The sequence below is a fragment of the Corvus cornix genome, unplaced genomic scaffold (genome assembly GCF_000738735.6).
Source record: "Corvus cornix cornix isolate S_Up_H32 unplaced genomic scaffold, ASM73873v5 scaffold7, whole genome shotgun sequence".
Lineage (NCBI taxonomy): Eukaryota > Metazoa > Chordata > Aves > Passeriformes > Corvidae > Corvus > Corvus cornix.
The window spans coordinates 256,349-268,558 of NW_024108692.1; positions in this window are offsets into that span (position 1 = coordinate 256,349).

A 12,210-nucleotide genomic window follows, 5' to 3' on the forward strand; every position below is an offset into this window, starting at 1 on the left:
CTCCCAGGCAGCGGGTCCAGCTCCCAGGCAGGGACATCCACTGCTGGTGAGTGATTCCCTCCCTCACACCCAGTGTCCCTCAGCACTGGGCCAAGGCTGCCCAGCTGCCAACACCAGGACATTGGGAGGTTCATAAGCTGGAAGTTTGTTTTCCTCTAAGGCCATTGGCTGTTCTCTGCTTCCTCTTCTCCAACAGATCATGTTCCCACAGCTCCTCATTCCAGGCAATCCCACACCTTTCCCACATGCATGCTAGTGGGTGTGGTGACCATCTCCCTCTTCCTCCTCATGGCTGCAGCCAGCTACTGTGTCCTGAAGATTGGTGAGTGATTTGGGGAAATTGAAGGTAAAAGTTTAGGCCAAAATTGTACCCTGGTGCAGGACTGCTGCTGTCTTACCCATGCTGCTTTAGCATGGCTGTCTCCTAAAGGCCATGTCACAGGAATCTGAGTCTCTCAGTCCTTTCTTTGTCACCTCAGGGGAGTAAAGTTTCTTGGATGTGGAAGACTTTAACTCCAGGGCGACAGAGCTCTAATCCAAAGTGTGTAGGGAGAGACCAAATATATCCCTGCCCCATGCTCACATTGGCTCCCATCTTCTGGACACAAGAATTGAGGCTCTGAGCTGCCCTGAGTGCAGCCAGCACAGCTGCTCCACACTCTGGCGGAGCACAGCTGCTGAGAGCTTGGGAGAAACCAGGCTGGGAAAGGGGATTCAGGGTTGTGAAGGCTGGGACAGAAAAATCCCTCTCCCACCGAGGTGTGGTGTTGTGGTGACCCAGCCCACTGTGGGGCTGGGGCAGCGTGATGCCAATCAATCCCAGCCCATCCCCTGGATCGAGTTTCCCAAAGAGGCAGACTCAGAGGGTGGGTTGATGGGCGGCTCAGAAGCCTAAGCTGCACCCCTTGGGCAGTGCCCGGGTACAAGCTGCCTCCTCCGGTTCGGGAAAATTCTCGGTTACTCGGTTGTTCGCTGGTTCTCTGTTATAACTCCTGCCTTTCGGTTTCCCCCAGGGGTTCTTTTTACATTGTATCCTCCCCCTGGCTTGTAACTCATTGGTTGTTTTCCCCTTTTGCTGCAGTTTTCAAACTCTCTATAAAACTGAGGACAAGCCTCGGGGAGGGATCCCATCGCATTCCATCCCTTCCGAGCTTGTTTGGGTTGCGAAACTTCTAACAAAAAGCCTGTTAGGAGCCAGACCAGAACAGTCTCTCTCTTCCTCTGTCTCCGAGCTAATGTGAGCTGATACCATCAGCTCCTGCCATATTAACTCTGCAAAGAAGCCAGCTAGCTAGCTCTGCCAGCAGCACCTTCCTGATGCCAAAGTCGCTTCAGCGACGCACAGAAGTAACGCAGTTGGACTGTCTCTGACCTGGGGCACACCAGAGCTCGTGCCTTGAGCACAAGAATGGCATTAGTGTGGAGGTTCAGCCCATCATCTTCACTGCATAGTCCAGAGCAGGGAAAGGCAGGGCTGTGCAGGAGCTCTGCCCCCCACCTCTGCCTTTCTTTTCCTTGCAGGGGCCTGCAGAGAGAGATGCCAAAGGTGAGCAGCAATCCCTGGGGGCTGCGGGGCTGGGGCTGATGGAGACAGGGGCATCCTGGACACTCTGGGACTTGTACATGGGGAATTGCCAGCTCTTGGCTTGGGAGAGCAACACAAGGCCTGGCCAGGCCAACATGGCCACACCCAGCCCTTGCCAACCCATCAGAAATGTATTCTGAATGATTTAAACCAAATATATGTCTGTGACTTGCACATGTATTTACAATGTCTGACGGATCAATTAATATAAAATCCATTCCGTATATTGTACATGGGGATATGTGCACCTGAAGTGAAGACATCTCCATCCCACTGTGTCCAATGGAACATGTGTGTCCATCAACTGAGGGATCCAGCTCCATTTGTGCTCTTCTCTCTGCCCACACCGATGCTCACATGGATACACAGGTCCACAAGGACACAGGCACTGCTGTGCTCACACCCCAGGACACCCCCAAGATGCTCCTTCCTCTACCTCATCATTTTCCTGTCCCTCAGTTTCCTAGAGGTTCCTGTCTGTTCAATAGTGGCACCTGGGAAAGGGGCACCCAGGGAAGGGATTCGCCTGTCACCCCAAACAGGGACCTGTCTCCACCCCTGTCTCTGAGGTCCCCTCCTGCCTGTTGGGAAGAGGGATGGGGATCCTCCACTCCCTGAGATCCATTGACAGTGCCCTGCCCAGACACTGCCCAGCCCCACACAGGGGCCTGTGCAGGACCCCCTGGGCTGGGGGGCTCAGGGCTGAGGAGGGATCCCCCTGGCCAAGGGCCCTGACAGCCCTGGGGGCTCAGTCCCTGCCAGCCCTCCTGTACTGGCAGCTACCCTCATGCCTGCCACAGAGGGCTCCAGCCCTCTGGCACAAGTGCCCTCAGGAGCCCCCAGGATCACGGTGGTGCCCCCAGGGAGGCTCTGGCATTGCCCCAGGGATGTGGCTGCATCGACACCAGCACTGGCACAAGTGCCACAAGCCCACAGGGCTTCCACAAAGGCCAGGACACAAGGGGACAGTGTGGAAGTGAGAAGAGCCCAGAGCTGACAAGAGCACGTCCTGCTCTATTCCCTTGCCAGCCCTGCAGGGAAGCAGCAGCCCTGACTCCCAGGCAGCAGAGAGGCAGCTGAGGCTGTGAGGGACAGTGCTGGGGCTACCAGGGTTCTCCTTAAAGGGACCTTGTGTGAGTTCTTGGCTGAGATTTAAAGAGTTGGCTCTTGGGAACTCGAGAGAGAAGTGACCTTGAATACAAGTGACACAAACAAACATATACAGGTCCTGGTGTGCAGAGCAGATTCACCTTCTCTGTAACAGTGCAAGCTCTTTTCCCAGTTTTCATAGAAATATTTCCCTCACAAAACTGCATTATGAATTGGTTTTGACTCTTTTTATGCAAGTTAAAATTCCAATCAAATTCTAACCAAGGAAATCAGAGGAATCTTTCAGTATCTTTCAGTATCTCCATGATTTCTTCCCCTCTCCCCTTCTCACCCAGAGTAAATGGGTCTGTGAGGCCAAGGAGCTGGGAGGGCACAGAACCTGCAAACCTGAACTATCAAACCTGAACCACATCTTTCTCGGGGCAATAAAGCTGAGCAGAGCAAGCTCAGGAAAAGGAGTAAGTGGGATTTCTCAGGGTTATGACATTTGCCCTCCCACTTGTGATTTTTTTCCTCCCGATTCTCTCCTCATCCTGCTGGGGGAGGGATGAAGGAGTGACTGTTGGGGGGCTTTACCTGTTGGACAGGGTCAGTCCAACACAACACACAAATACCTGTCCATTGATTCAATTACGACAGGGACACTTAAATATGCCACACTGAGGTATTGATAAATAACTGTTGTGAATGTTATACTATCTCTAAGAAAAAACAGATAGAATAAACCCTTTTTTATTTCAGCAGAAATTCAAGACTTAAATGTAAATCCCAGATAGAGATACTGAACTGACTCATATACAGCAAAATACTAAAATGCAAAAAAATACTAGTAAAAAAGACTTCTGTGGGAGGGATGAGCAGACATTGTGCTCAACTGAAACATGCCTGAAGGGACAGTCCCAGAGCCTCTGGATCGGTGGCACAAAGAGTGCTGGGAGACCAGGAACCTGGAGTGAGTCCCTGGAGTCCATCCTGCCTCCAGCAGAACCAAGGAGAACATTGTTACTCTGAGGGGCCCCATGGAACCAAGGGGCCATTGTGGAAGTACAGAACCTTGTGGAACGAAGGGGTCATTGTGACACATTGCAGCTTCATGGAAACAAGGGTCCACTGTGACCCTGCGGAACCTCATGGAACTAAAGGGCCACTGTGGAATTGTGGAACCTTCATGGAACAAAGGGACAACTGTCACACTGCAGAACCTCAGGGTAAAAAGGGTCCAGTGCTACAGAGCAGGGCCTTAAGGAACCAAGTGCTCATTGTGGCACTGCAGAACAAAGGAGAACATTGTTACACTGCAGGGTCTCATGCGAACAAAGGGACACTGAAACTGCAGGGTCTCATGAAAATAATGGTCCATGGAGACACTGTGTATCCAAGGGTCCATTGCCACAGTGGGGGACCCCATGGAACCAAGGGCCCATTGTGACAATGCAGAATGGAGGGGCTATTGTGACCCTACAAGGCCTCATGCAATCAAGGAGACCACTTGGACAATGTGGAGCGCCATGGAACCAAGGGGCCATTGTGAAACCCTAGAGCCTGACTGAAACCAAGGAGGCTTCATGACACTGTGGAAACCTAGGGAAAAAAGGAGCAATTGTGACACTGCAGAACCCCAGGGAACCAAGTGGTAATTGTGATGCTTCAGGGATCCATGGAACCAAAGGACCATTGTGACAGTGCAGAACCTCACGCAACAAATTGGCCATTGTGACATTTGTGGAACCTTGTGGCATCAAGGGGCCTTTGTGACACATCGGAACCTCATGGTACCAAGGGACCATTGTGACTCTGTGGGCCCCCATGGAACCAAGGAGTCATTTTGACACTGTGGGGCCCCATGGAACAAAGGGGCAATTGTGACCCTGTAAAGCCACACGGAAATAAGGGGTGACTGTGACACTGCAGAACATCAGGGAACCAAGGGTCATTGTGACACTGCAGATCCAAGGATACCATTGTGACACAGTGGGAACTCACGGAAGAAAGTGGTCATGGTGACACTGCAGAACCTGGTGGAGCCAAGGGGCCCTTGTGAAACAGTGGGGACCAGTGGAACCAAGGGGCCATTGTGACACTGCAGATTCAAGGAAACCATTGTGACACAGTGGGGCCTCATGACACTGAGAAATGTAGAAGACCACTGTGACCCAGCCGGAGCCACTGTGTGTCTGTGACCCCCCCAGAGCAGCAATCCTCTGAGGAGCCAGCATGCCTTGCAGTCCCCATCCTCAACCCCATGAGTGGGGCCCAATGGGTCTATAGGGCCAGGGAGGGTGTGGTACATACAAGACCAGAGGGGACATATGGGGCTGGGGAATCCATGTGGGCCTGGGCTGGGTACTATGGGGCCAGATGTGTTGGCAATGTGGTCTGTGTATGGGGTCACTCTTCCCTGTGGGTTCAGGGGGCTCTGATGGGGACAAGGGGGACTTGTCCCCCTTATGGGGCTGGGAGAGGCTATATGAAGCTTGAGAGTCCATAGGACACTGGAAAGAGGCTATATAGAGGAGGGGAAGCTGTCTGGGCCTGGGAGGACATAAGGGGCCAGGGGAGCTATACAGAGCATGGGGTGGGGATAGCAGTGACTTCTGGACCAGGTGTGTCCTCTGTCCACCATTTCCACCCTGTCTCTGTCCCCATCCTGACAGTTCCCACACTTGCCTACATTTCTGGGAGAATAAGCCCAATGGGTTGTGGGGTGGGGGGCACAGGAGGGCCTGTGGGCAGGTGTCACTGTTCTACTGCAGATGGCGAGAAGAACGACATCAGAGAGATCAGGTCCAGGAGAAAATGGCCATTTATTAATGAATGAAATCCGTCTTTTATAACTTGACTCGCAATAGAGGAATGATATGGTCCATTGATCAACCACCTACCAGAGTGATTGGCTGACCGGTATAACACCCATTTCCAAAATATTTTTCCCAGTGTACCAAAACAATCTCCACAACAGCCTGCACCTGTGAGATAGTTTACAAAACCTCAAACTGTTTCCCAGCTAGTCTGCGTGAGAAGGGAGACTTTCACAGGTGGCTCTAGAAAGCTAGAAAATTTCTCTGCTGGCCTTTTAGTATCCACAGGCAGGTGGGTACCTGGGTGCACCAGCCCTTGGGAGCACTCTGGCTGCCCCACCATGCCCTGGTGCCCAGCCCCTAGCCGAGTTTATGGGGGCACCTGTGGGGGACAGGGGTGATGCAGGGGCCACCCCCCAACACCCACTCTCCTCTCCCCACAGACCTATGTGCCAGTGACTATGGAAAAACTGGTGAGTGCGGAGCAACGACAGTGGGGTCCTTCCTGGGTGACAGTGGGGGAATCCCCAAGACTGAAGGATGTCTCTGAAGGGAATGCCATTCAAAGTGGAGCTCTGCCAAAACAAGTGGGGTGTCATTCTACCCATGATAATTGAGGGAACAATTTCCGAGACCACAAACGGCTGAGGGTGCTGTGAGGTGATAGCGCTGGGGAATTTGGAGTGCCTGGGAGTCCAGAGATGGCTGGAGGGTGCTTGGAGGGTGCAGAGCTGGGTGACAGGACCTGGCAGGGCTGGCTGATAGGACCTGGGCTGGGATCCAGGGCTCATGAGAGCTAGGTGTCTTGGCCTAGCTGTCAGCGGCTGGAGGTTCTGGGGCTGCGTGATGGGGGCTGGGAAGGTCCAGGCTTGGCTGACGGGAGCTGGGGGGGATCCAGGGTTGATGCTGGGTGTGAGATCCTTGATGGATGCTTCTGGTTTCAGATTCTGCATCACACTGTGTCATAACACTCCTGATTATGTGTCACTGCAAATCAAGACCTCCATGTCGAAGAAAAGCTTGGTGTACCACAGGAGGAAAAGCGGTGTCTGGTTCCCCAGTGACAGCGGTAGGTAGTGATGCCTTTTTGCTGGTCCTAAAATCATGAGCCAGACACAGTTAGGGTGACAAAAAGGGGTTACCTTTATAAGGATCCTTAGGTGCACAATTCGCAAGGTGGAAAATGCCAAAGATGCACACACAGCATAACACATATACAATTTTTATAGGTTTTGCAAATTAGCATATCTGACAAGAATCTTCAATTAGAGATATAATTGGTGAGGTAATTCTCCCAGTTCAACCCTTTTATTCGAATTCCCTCTCCTCTAGATATGGACTAAACTCTGTTTATAAAAACACGTCTCAAAGAGCTGGTCTCAACTTTGGTTCCCAGGAAGAACCCGGATAGGATAGGAGCCTCAGACCTCCAGCTTGGAACCTTTGGAATGCATTTTGTCTTTCTGCCTATCAGGTAGGGTAAGGAAAATTACTGGAGCTAGGCTACGAATACAGTAACAGGCTACAGAGCTATGTGTAAAAAATACAGAGAATATATAAAAGAAAAAAGGCAAAAAAAATCAATTCAGCATCAGTAGCATCATGCCCTTTCAAAACAGGATGCCATTCAATGTCAGCCACAGCCTGGGCCTGGCCCGGGCTGGGGTCCACTCTGGGGCCTAGCTCTGGTCCCAGCTCTGGCTCTGGGCTTGATCTCATTCCTGTGCCTTGTCCCCCATGGGCAGAGCCACCTCCTTGGTCACGGTCCCAGTCCTGGCTCCCTCCCTGTTCTCTTCCCAGTGCTGGTCCCAGCCCTGATCACAGCCTGCCTTCCTGCCCCGCCCCCAGAGCTGATCCTGCCCCCAGTTCCAGTTGTGGCCCTGATCCTGGTCTTGAGCCCAGACCCAGACCCAAGCTGATCTCCATCCAGTCCCAGTCCCAGTCCCAGTCCCAGTCCCAGTCCCAGCCCAGCTCCTGCTCCTTGTGGTGGCCCTGAGGTTGGTTGTCTGTCCCAGGGGAGTGCATGTCCTTGTCCCCAGGCAGGGTGTCCTTGGGGACACATCCCTAGCGGATGTGGGTGCCCGAGAGGAGTGTTCCAAGGAGGTGTGGATCCCCAGGAGTGTTCCCTGGGGGAAGAGCTAAGTGTGGGGGCTGGTTGTTCTCAGGAGGGGTGTCAGTAGGGGGCTGAGCATCTCAGTCCCCCACAGTGACATTGGTGTTGTTCAGATGGAGATTTGTGTTGGGGTCCCTCCCCCCTGCCATGTGGTCCTGGGAGAGGGGCCCTGGGGGGGAGGCACGGGGTTTCCCTGCCCCTGGTCAGCCTCGTTCTCCGTTGGTTGTTTTGTGTTCCCCTGCATGGGCAAGGACCCTCGGGTCCCGTGATTGCCGCAGTTCCTTGGCAGATCCTGGCCCTGCGGCTGGAGAAATAAACATCTCTGAAACAGCTATCAAGAACCGGTCCATATATATTTCTTTTCCACGAGCCTCGTTGTCTGATACATGTGTTGCAGTATCCCCACTGTAACAGATGTGGATGATGAGCACCCACTTTGGGCTGGGTGGGTGGCCCCTGCATCTACAGCTACCAGCACTACCATGCGCCAAGTCTTGTCCACCAGCTGCACGTGGAAGGGGCATCACCCTGCAGCAATTCTGTTCTGAGGTACCAGACAAAGCAAGGTGGGGAAGGGCCTTTGGGCAGAGGAGTGTCCAAGATGGGAAGCCAAGGTGATGGCAGGAGCCATTTCCCAGCTGGACACCACAATTCTCGGCATCCTCTTCATGCCGGGGACCCAGGGGACACTCAGGGAAAACTGGCTGACATGGATCAACTTAGCACCTTGCTCACCTGCTCAGGATCCTCTGATGAGGTGCAGATACCTTCGAGCAGCAAAGAATCTTTTCTGGCCTGGACATTTCTAGCACTCCTGGAGGAGCTCAAGGAATTAGGCATTGGTGGGTTTTTGAACCTGAAACACAGACAGTGGTGAGAGACAGGCAGAACTGCAGGGCTTCCACTGCCTGCTGGCAGCTCAGGGTAAGGGCTGGAACTCAGTCTCTGTCTTGGTCTGTAAATACCTCAGGTCCCATACGGTCAGGGCAGCGCTGCCAAGCACAGCATGAAGTCAGCAGGGCTGCCTTGGCCATGGCACCGTGTCCAAGCACAGCCCTGCCCTGATCCCACTCACTCGGGGCTCAGGGGGTGTCTCCTGTGGGGCTGGGAGCAGTGTGCTTGCTTTGGGCTGGCTCAGCCAGCTTTGGCTGCTGCAGGCCTGGATGACCCCCACTGGGGCTGGAAAGTGTGGTGGGATGGAGGGCCCTGCTCCTTGGGGGGTCCTGCAGCATTCCTTGGGTCTGGCAGCCAGAGGGTCTCGGGGTCCCTCTCCCCACAGAGGCTGTCAGGGACAGTGTCTGTCTGCTCATGGAGTGATCAGCAGTTGTGACAACCTGCTCAAGGCATGTATTGGCCATCAGGAGAAGCTGTGTGCCAAGGCTGTGTTTGGTAAGCTGTACCGGTTTGGCCAAATTTAGAAATAGATCCTCTGAGAGAAGGCACAACCACCCCTCCCCCACCAGGTTCGGGAAAAAAGAAAGTTTCCTCCAAGGAAAGTGAAGAAGATAAAACTATTTCTTTAACAAACACATGGGAAAGGAAAATAATGTTAAATGGTAAAATCTTTTGCTGTGGAGGCAAAACCTGGGAAAGCGTTAGAGTCCTCCCTTTGGTCTCCTCAGAGCTGGGGCTTGGCCCGGGGCCAGGCCCTCTGTGCCCGGTGGAAAGTCCTCCCGATGGGTTCTGATGTTAAAAGCAATCAAGCAGTCCAGTAGAAAAGGGAGAAAATCCGATATTCCAGAGAAGGAAAAAATTCAACTCTCAGTCTCTCTCCGGAGAACAAAGCAGCTGAACCACTGGCCAAAAAACCTGTTCTGGGCGCAGCAAGCCGGGTGCTTCCTCCCTCCCCTGCTGCAGTGGGGAAAACCGATTGCTATCTGTGTGTGACCTTGAACAAGCTGCAAACTGCTTTGCAAAAGTTTTGCTCAGTTTTTTCCTTCCCCCTCTCAGGCTCAGGTTAGAGGCATAGAAAGGCACAGGAATTAATTTCTGGGCATAGGCAGCAATATGGGATACACATCATAAGGTCACCCCAAGACACAGGAGCTTGTTGGACCACAAAGTCAGGGTTTTCCCAGACGGGATTAATGTGGCATTAACCAAAGAACTATTCCCAGCTTCTTTCCAATGCAAGGGGCAAGAAGCTGTTAGGAAAATTATTCATGACACCAGAGGTTTATGTCCAAAAAGGAGACAGATGAGTCCTGTAACTTTATTCAAATAAAGGGAGAGGCCATGGGACATTTCCCCTGGGATCTCTCAAATTTTTGGAGGATGCAGCCTCCTTTTTAATCCTATTTTCCCAGCCACATCACCCTCTTTCCCCATTGGCTGAGGTACTTGAGCGGTACAGACTTCCCGAATTGCCTAATACAGACCCCCTTCTAATATGCATCCCCCCTTTTTCTTTGTATCTCTGTTCTTTTTCACTAAGTCCAGGGATTTAACATGGCCTTGTGTGGAAACTGACAGCTGGTCAGAAAGCTTCACAGACATTGATTTAAGCACAACTATTCTTTACCCTTGAGAATTCAGCTTGTACCCGTGAGAACTTTATCATCAACAGAAGCAAGAAGCCCAAAACAAGAGCAGAAAACATGCAGCTGTCTGTGGGATGTTGTTTTTAGCTTAGATTTGTTTTCTTATGGGTGGTGGTTGCAATCTACCAATAACTTTTAAGAGGTGTTAATGTAGAAGCCTATGAGGACACAGCACAAGTGCCAAGAGACTATATAAATGGAAACTTTGTAGAATAAAACGTCTTTTCTGTCCTTTTACCTTCTGACAAAGTTGGTGTGCATTCTTCTGGAGTGTCGTGTCCGTCTCAACAGCGACAGCCTTGGATAAGCAACAGTCTGTGTCAATTAGTAACTCTCCCCTGAAATTTATTGTTCCTTCCATTGCTTCTTTCACTTACCAGTATCTGGCTTTATCTACAGGCAGACTCACAGTTTGTTTGTAAAGACACATTCCTCACATTCCTTTCAAAGCCCACAGTCAGGAAAAGTTTGGGCCCAACAGGAGTGACAGGAGTGACACATTAAGAGGATCTAAGGAGCACTAAACCCAAAGTGGAGAGGGGGACACAAATCGGAAAAGGGGGATCCTAAACTGATTGTGGGAGTTGAATTAATAAGACAGGGAGGTCGGTATAAAACCATGGACACAAAGAGGGGCAGGGCCTGGGTATCCCCTCAAAGGTCTAGGGGAGACCCTAGCGGGGCTCATGGCCGCCCTCCCTCATGCAGACAATAGTGGACAAAAGGCAAAACTCAGGGTAGAAATGCTGTGATTTATACAAACACAATTTTTTTTAGACATCTTGAGGGTTTGGGGTGCCTGGGGTGTTGCAGGGAACACAAAGGGGGTTTACCATTTCTGAGCCGCTTTTCTAGAAAATAATTCAGTGGCTTTTGGGGTGAAAGTGCCTCATTTGTCCCCCAAAAATAAGGGGGTTGGGGAGATCCTCATCCTCTTATTGCCTCTGTATTTAACCTCACCACCCTGATATGGATACCCTGAGCCACATATGGATGATCCTGGCCCCATAGGGAGGCTCAGGGCTCTGTCTGGACACTCTTGGTCCCATCAGGCTGCTTGTGGTCCCATAGGGACAATCCAGAGGGGCGTCCCTAACCCTAGGGAGCCCTGCACATTCCCCATCCCACTCACAGCTCCCAGCTGGCTCCAGCTCTGGAGAAGACACAGGCAAAGCAGTGGAGATGCTGCGCGTCTGAGGACAATTCTGGCTGGAGCCACCAGCACTTCTGGCGCAGGTTGGCCACCTCCACCTGGAGACCCACCTTGTCCTGTTTCTTCTGGGGTGCACAGGGACATCCCTAGTTCTTGGAGAGGTGTGCAGCCCTGCTTTGGCCCCCTCTCACTTTTTCCAGGTTTCCATGGAGCTGCTTTAGCAACACTTCCAGCTGAGAAACCTCTTCCTGCAGGTCCAAGTACAGGCTGGCTGCAAGAATCTTGGGGGATCCCGGGGATCTGAAGTGTTCCCCGCACATTGGGAGGGGACTCCAGAACATGGCCTGTGGGAGACAGAGGAGTAGAAACTCCTGCAATTAAAGGAGGCTTTGATTTACAGCCCTGGAAGAGACTAGATCTGGCTTAATTGACAGAGTTTTATAGACTTTAAGCAAAAGGATTACAAACTTGTATTCCTATAATTATAAGGAAAATTGTACACTGGGTGTTTTGGTGGAGGGTTTTAAAATATAATAGAGTGATTTTATATAGTTTAAGTTAAGAATGTAGATGGTATAAGAGAGACATCTGTGTGTACGTGACATGAGAAGTTATTGGTCAAGACACAGCTGCATTGCAGTGAGAAGTGCCACAGGTGATAGGTCATAAATTTAAAACAAAATGTCGTTTTAAGCGCCTATTGGATTAGAAAGTTATAAATTACGATGTAACCCTAAATCTTGTGACTAGTTGCCATTATTCGGAGGTATGGTAAAATCTCACACCTTGGCTGATGCGTTTGTTATTTTAAACAATAAATTTGTGTAATTGCATAGTCCCATCCCTGAAAGTTGTTTTCCTCCGACACGTGAACGCGCGAAAAACGGACAATGGACAACATGCTCAGCACT